The sequence below is a fragment of the Arachis duranensis genome, chromosome 2 (genome assembly GCF_000817695.3).
Source record: "Arachis duranensis cultivar V14167 chromosome 2, aradu.V14167.gnm2.J7QH, whole genome shotgun sequence".
Taxonomy (NCBI): Eukaryota; Viridiplantae; Streptophyta; class Magnoliopsida; order Fabales; family Fabaceae; genus Arachis; species Arachis duranensis.
The window spans coordinates 80,333,730-80,341,160 of NC_029773.3; the positions used below are offsets into that span (position 1 = coordinate 80,333,730).

Genomic DNA, 7,431 nt, shown 5'->3' on the forward strand with positions numbered 1-7,431 from the left:
GAGAAAATATATGTAACATATCAAGATAAGAAACAAGAGCTCTTTGAAAGAGAAAATCGGTTGAATTATTTACAGTTTTCTGAAATATATCAAAGAGCATTTAAAGCTCTAAAAATAATCTATGACAAATTGAAAGGAGAAGTTGAAGAGTTAGAAAAATTAATAGAATCTCTAGAAAATAGTGATGAATCGATGATAGAATTTGCAGAAATTCTAAGATAAATAAAGAAGTATACAAAGATTGAAAGACCAGAAAACAAAATAAAAAGAAAAAGGGCGAAAAAATTAAAAAGTAAAATAGAGGAGTATAAAAGGGAATTAAATATTCTTCGGTTCGAAATTAATGACCTTATAATAAAAAGGATAGAAATAAGAACAAATATAAACAAGTTGGAGCTAAACTTAAAAAATCTATAAATGCCTGGAACACCATATTATGACTTAAAAGAATTAAAGCTGTTGAAAGAAAAAATGGAAAATGAAGTTGAAAAATTAAAAAGATATTTAGAAACAACAGAAAGTGTAGAAATAAAAGAAGTTTTGAAGGATTTGAAAAATTATATTAAAGAAAAAGACAAACAGATAAAAGATTTTATATACAATAATCAAAGCAAAAAAGAATATTATAAACTAAAACAAGATTGAAAAACTATAAAAATTAGTAAGAGTAGAAATGCTCAATACTTTTTATGAAATTACAAATTATAAAGTACCACCAACCAAATCTATACAAATTATAAACTCATTCGAAGCAAAATATGAAGAGTTAATAATCTTGAAAAAAGAAATTACATTTTAAAAATTGGTATCAGAGCCAAGTTAACGATTAAGGGTAATACTTTCTCTTTAAGCAACACTTTTAGTGACACGCTTTTAGATACAAAAATCTGTAAATCTGTACGAAAGTACATTTGTACAGTAGATGGACCCTACTTTTATTATCAAATTCACTTTTAACCCTAAAATTCACTTTTCAAACCCTAAAAGGCCGTCAGCTTCATCTTCTCAAACCTAGCCTTCGTCGTTCGTCCATCTTCATCGTTCAGCTTCATCTTCTCGAACCACCTTCATCACTGCCCTTCATCGCACCCAGCCTTCACCGCCTTCGTCGTCACCTTCATCGTTCATTATGGTGGTCTTCCTCGAGCTTGACGTTGCCGTCACCGTCAGTGGTCATTGTCTTCCTTGACGCTGCGTTGAAAGGGTTTTGAGTGGCTTTTCCTTGAAAGGTTCAGAAAACCCTAACCTCCATCACACCGCCATCTATGTCACTATCGCCACCCTTCGCGCTCAAGATCGCAACCAGGTTCGTCGTTGTGTTAGCCAGCTCGCCATTCCTCGCCAGTTCGTCGTTCTGGTCGTCGTGCTACTCGCCTTTCTCTCTCGCGGTTCTGCTCGCTTCTCTGTCACGGTTCTGCTTGCGGTGCTGCTCAAAGGTTAGTTCTCTCTCCCTCGCTCACACAAACCATAAGCTGCCATCCATTACCAACTTCTCAAGTATTTCCCTTTTTATCTTCCATGAAATATTTTCATAAAAGGGTCCAAGAAATCAAAGCCAAAATCCAATTTTTCCATCTGCAAAATTTCACCTGCTGAATTCGAATCTCTGTTTCTTAAGAAATCAGTCTTGTTCAGTACATAGAAGTGATCAGGTATATAGTTTGAATTTCTTTTTTGCACTTTTTTTAATAATTTGGGTTTTCTTCCATTTCAGTTCTTAGTATCTGTGTTGATTCCTGAACTGCTTTTTTTAAGGAAAAAAATATCTGGTGTGAATGTGATATTTTTTAAAGATATTTTAGCATTAGTTTTCTCTGAATTTGATTTTCATTTTTTTACCAAATTATGGAAATTAGATCAACAGTTTGATACAAATGAGACTGAATGGTAAACCTCGAAAGTTTTGGTCTCATTAATGCTCTATTCTGTTTGGCATTACTCTGTTTCAGAATTTTCTCTAGTCTTTCATTATTTTAATCTCTTATTCAATTTGAAAGAAACATAAAAAGTGTTTTTTTTTTTTAATTACTATGTTTTTATTTGATTCTACTTTTTGCTCATCATATTGATGTTGCACTGAATTCTTAGTGATGGACACTTAAAGGAAAAATATGTTGCATGGTAAACAGGGGATGTTGAATTACGATATTTTAATTCATGATTGTTAGCCGATTTTGGCTGAAATTTGTGTTAGTGATAATAGAAGCAGAAAGAGAATACCTTCAAACTTTGAGAATAGATTTCTACTTCAATGGCTGGTGCCAGTGAAAGGTGGATTGATCGTCTTCAGTTTTCCTCATTGTTCTGGCCACCCCCTTTAGATGAACAACAACGAAAGTTACCATCTTAATAATTGTTACTCCACCTAGTAATTGAATTGTTCATTAGACACTATTAATATCGAATTGTAATTGTCGCTATATGTGACTCACACTACTATTTTGTGATTAAATTTAATCTTAGTAATTCTTATCTGATTGAGAAACAGTTGTGATTGGCTTGTTTGTAGTATATATAACTATATAGCTCTTAATTCTATGGATTAATTTGGTTGTTGGAGAAATACTAGGTGCTAATTCTAGACGTTTCACATTAGATTATTTTGGGAATGAAGTGTTTATGGGTTGACTTTAGCTCTGTAGAGTGCATGGCTGTAAAAGCATAGCTAGAGAATAAATTGAGATATGGATTATGAACATCAATTTCCATAACTGATGCATGAGTTATAGTGTCACAAAATGGTTACATTTTTGCAAAATGTCAGAAAATTCAATGATGAACATACATATTTTCTTGGAAAATTGTAAAGGAAACCTGTGTTTTATTTTGTCACATGATGACTTATTAGGATTGTGTGTTCTGCTGACACAGATTTATGGTGAAGATGAATAGTCATTTGGATTCTGGGAGCAAGGTACTGGAGTTTTTAGTTGCCCTTCTGGAAAAAAGTCCAATGTACACTCTCTATTTAGATTTCAGTTATCTTGTCACTTTTATGCCAAAACAATTTATCCTAGCTTCATGTTCTAGCATTTGTTATTAATTAATATAGTTTGATACAAGTATATAGTTGAGCCTTAGTTGTATTTTACTTAATACACTCTCTATGCTTTTCCTTCTTTTGTCATTGTCCTTTCTCTTTTTTAATCCGTTACTTGGCCAGACAATGACTCATGGGAACAATGAAAGATAGAAAGAAAGAATACTTTTAAGAAGAAAGGTGAGTTGGATATTTTACACGAGTTAAGTGTCATCTGTCATGTTAAAATTAGAAGTGTTATATTGACGGATATAGAGGAGGTAGATGTAATTTCCTCTAACATTTATGAATGACTAATATTCCCATTCTATTTACTTCTATTGTAAGTCATCTATTTTTCTCCTTCTGCACTCTTTTTGTTTTCTGTTTTCTGTTTCTGTTTCTTCTTTCTCCTTTCATTATGCTTCTGGTTCTTAGTGTTCTTTGGCTAGTATAAGAAGGCTTTCAAAGAGAAAAGGGGTGAATTCTCTCCATTTTTGTTCCTTAATTCTTTTCGTTTCTTCAGGATGAATTTTTTTTATCCGGCAGTGAAAGAAACCCTCAATGTTCTTCAATCGTGTGAAATCTCAGTCGGTAAGCACGTTATTTTGACTTCTTTAATTGCTGCTGTTACATTTAATGGAAGGCTTCTGACTCCTAAAGCAGTAGTTGATGACACCTGGTTTTCGATCACAAACTTTGTAAGGAGTCGAAGGTATGTCCCATGTCCCTACAATTGTTATCATATTCGCCTAATTAGGCCAAATTAGTAGGAGTGGAATTAGCTTTATGTGTTGCTGATTTAATTTTGATTCATTTGAATAAGCTCAATCCCTTGTAAATTTGAGACTTTAGTACCACTGATTTTGTTTCTCATTTTCCTTTTTTTTTTCAGTCATGGTACTAGTATGTGCTTTCAAAGACATTGGCTGAAGATGCTGCTTGAAAATTTGCAAAAAAAAAATTAAATAATAATTAACCCAGTAATGGTGATTGGACCTCTTCAGCAACCAGTACTTAACACAAGTGCTGCTGGTTTTTTGAATGTAACTAATGGTAATTTTTAAAATTATATTTTTTGCATGTGGAAATGAAAATTGAAATAGTAAATGATAAAAGTACAATATATAATGTGCAAGTCTATAAAGCTTATCTTTCTCTTATGATGTGTTTGTCAATGTGATGTTGATTCAAGTGTCTTGATGTGTGGTTCAGGAGAAGAAGCCTTATTCCAATAAAGTTGCTAAGCTTAAAGCAGAATATGAGAAGGCTATGGAAAGTTATATTGCTGCTGAAGCAGGAGGGGAAAAGGGAGAAGGAGAAGGAGAACATGAAGAGGGATGATAAAAAATATGATAAGGAAGAAGCTGCGGCCAGTGAAGACGAGGAGTAAAGTCTACTGGTTGCTATGCACAAGAGCTTAATTGTTTCTAGTGTAGTGTTGAAAATTTTCAAATGCCTTTGTGCTGCAAAATCTTTGTGTTGGCCTCTTGGAATATTCTTCAAAGGCACTTGGTTTATACTTATTTCATTGTTCTCCACTCCTCCCCAATAGATGTGTTTGATTACTTTTATGATCTGTCTATGGCAACAAAGCAGAATTGTATTATTGGCTTATTCTTCCTTTTTTTTTAAATAAATTTTTCGTTGGCCAATCCAATTAGCTTATTATAAATTCTGGGTTCGGTTGGTTAAGCGTAGCCATAGCTTCCTCTTCAACCACCACATTTATTATGTAGTCATATTTTTTTATATAAGCACGTTTTAAAAGCGTAGCCATATCTTCTCCTATCCTTCTCCTATCGACACATTTCAAAAGTGTAGCTATATCTTCACCTATTGACACGTTTTTAAAGGGTATCCAAAGCCAAACTAATGAGCACACTTTAAAAGCGTGGCAGAAAGCTTATTTTCTTGTAGTGTCTCTACCACCACTATAAACATGACTAAATGAAGGAGTGCTAGCAAGAGCCCAGACAGAATCTGTATGAACTGCATAAGTGTGGATACAATGTTTATATAACAAAATCATAACAACATTTTCAGAGAACTAATTACCAAATCAAAATCATAACAGTATTATAACAAATTTATATTAAAATAAAAATAAAATCAGAGCAGCATTGACAGAGAACCAATTACATACTAAATCAATACTAAAATCAAAATAAAATCACAACAGCATTTTCAAATAATAATTTAGTGAACAAAAGCAACAGCAAAAGAAAAATGACACGTGGGAAAGAGCTAAGAAGCGATATACAAAGTATAAAACCATCGTCTCTACTGCATGTACTACATTCTTTATTTTATGAAAAATAAATACTTTATATGCTCAATTTAATTATGAAACGAACCCCTTTTTTCACTCATCAACTTATATATATAACACTTGATAAAGATATTAACAATAATATAAAAATTATTCAGTAAAATTGTTTTTTTTTTCTTTACCATCAAAAGTCCTGGTCAAACTCCCATCTTAATAAAATATTAGCAAATCTCACATTTTCATACTTTATTCTGCTCCCTAATCGCAATACCATAATCAGTTAATAGCGTCTCATCTCATAATCCAAACTCTAATCACTATTCAAAGGACTAAAACAAACACAAAGAGGAAGACATAGGATTGTGTATAATTAGTGAAGAAGCCAAAACAGAAGCAAAAGCAGAAACTCACACACCAATTTTCTCTCTTCTTCTTAACTCCAACAAAAATGACCAACATCCAAACATGCCCTAACTAAAGAAAAGAAAATCAGAGAAAAAGACCACTTACCAAAGATAACAACCCACAAACGGCCAAAGCAGGAAAGCAGCAACAGCGAAGCAGAAGCAGCGAAGCACAACCCGTAATCAGCCAAGGCAGTGAAGCAGAAGCAGCGAGATAGAAGCAGCAAAGCAGAAGCAAAACAGGGGAGAAGCAAGGAGGCCGTAGAGAACGGAGAAGTAGTGACGCTGCGAAAAGGGGAGAAGCAGCGACGCCGCAGAGAGGAGAGACTCAGTGATGCTGGGAAGAAGGATGCATCAACGATTTCGGGAAGAAGAACGGTGCACCGGGAACTCTCTCCTTCGATAATGGGTTAGGGCTACATGGTGAGCTGCGGTGCGATGTTGGCTCTGAGTCTGATGGCTTGGGTTGGTGTGGGTTAGGGTTGATGGTGGAGGGAGGTAGAGCGCGCTCTGATGGTTTGTTTTGAAGAGATCATAGCCCTTGGTTATGTTTAACTTTATTTTTTTAAAAAAAAATTTGTTATGTATTTATAACAAAATATATAACATTTATTATAAATATATTTTAATTTATTTTTTTCAAAAATAATATTTGTTATATATTTATAACAATAGATTTTGAGTATTTTATAAATTTAATATTTATAGAAAAAATAGTTTAAATTTATATGTCTATTTAAAATTATTTTTATTAGTATTGTTTAATTTGTATAATTATTTAAATAATATTAGAAAACTGTTATTTCATAAATAATTGTTGTAATGGTTATAAACTGTTCTTTAAAATAGTCAAAGATAACAGTTTTATTTTGTTACTATGGCGTAATGAAAAATTGAACTTGAACAGTAACACTGTAAAAATCGTTGTCTAAAACCATCTAATAGAACAATTTTAAAGTGTACCATTTGGCAATAGTTTTTATGCGTTTCTTTTGCATAATTATTTAAACAACAATAAAAAATTGTTGCTTAAATACAAATCATGATAACGGTTATAAAACCATTCTTTAAAATAGTTGATGCGTGAGCATCTTTCCTATCTTTTCCCAGTGAATTTGCATTCAATTTGTCGAGTTTAATCAAGAATTAATTATCTTTTAACCACTATGGATGCTACTTTGAGTCGAGTACAATTCTGTTTATTTCAGGTAGCATTCGGTTGGATTTGATGGAGTTTCCGCAATAAAAGAGAAGGCGAATGATGCTGTCAATCCTGACCTCTCTGCACTCAAACCTAAATAACTCGAGTTACAGAGGTCCAATGGACGTGATTCTAGTGGCATTGAAAAGTTAACTTCCAGAACTTTCCAACAATATATAATAGTTTACACTTCTTCTCCAACTACGCTGCCAAGACTGCGCCTAACTTGAGATTTCTCAAGTTAGGCACAAAACAATTATAAGCACGCACAAAGCAAAGGCCACATCCCAAGTTAGGCACCCAAGTTTGCAAGTTAGGCGCCAGCTTCACAAATAACACTCCCTGGAGCACAAGTTAGGTGCAAGACAATAACAAGCACGCGCAATGCACAACAACAACTCAAGTTAGGCGCAGAAGTTCACCAAGTAAGGCGCATGATTGGTGGTTCCAGCGTCCGAATTAGGAGTGTTCGAAGATTTTATTAATTCTGATTTAAATTCTATTTTATTTTAAAATAGGAAAAGATATTATTTTA

General features: G+C 33.3%; 1 long non-coding RNA gene across 3 annotated transcripts; it reads left to right on the forward strand.

Moving 5' to 3' along the window:
- Nucleotides 1-995: 995 nt before the first annotated feature.
- LOC110277949 (uncharacterized) lies at nt 996-4,845 on the forward strand. Of its 3 annotated transcripts, none has more exons than XR_008005704.1 (4): nt 996-1,436; nt 1,539-1,652; nt 2,872-4,075; nt 4,235-4,845. It is a non-coding gene; the product is annotated as an uncharacterized LOC110277949 (long non-coding RNA). The 3 variants fall into 3 exon arrangements; XR_002370956.2 differs by lacking the exon at nt 1,539-1,652 and having other exon boundaries at nt 2,872-3,734; nt 3,915-4,075; XR_008005703.1 differs by lacking the exon at nt 1,539-1,652.
- Nucleotides 4,846-7,431: the final 2,586 nt, after the last annotated feature.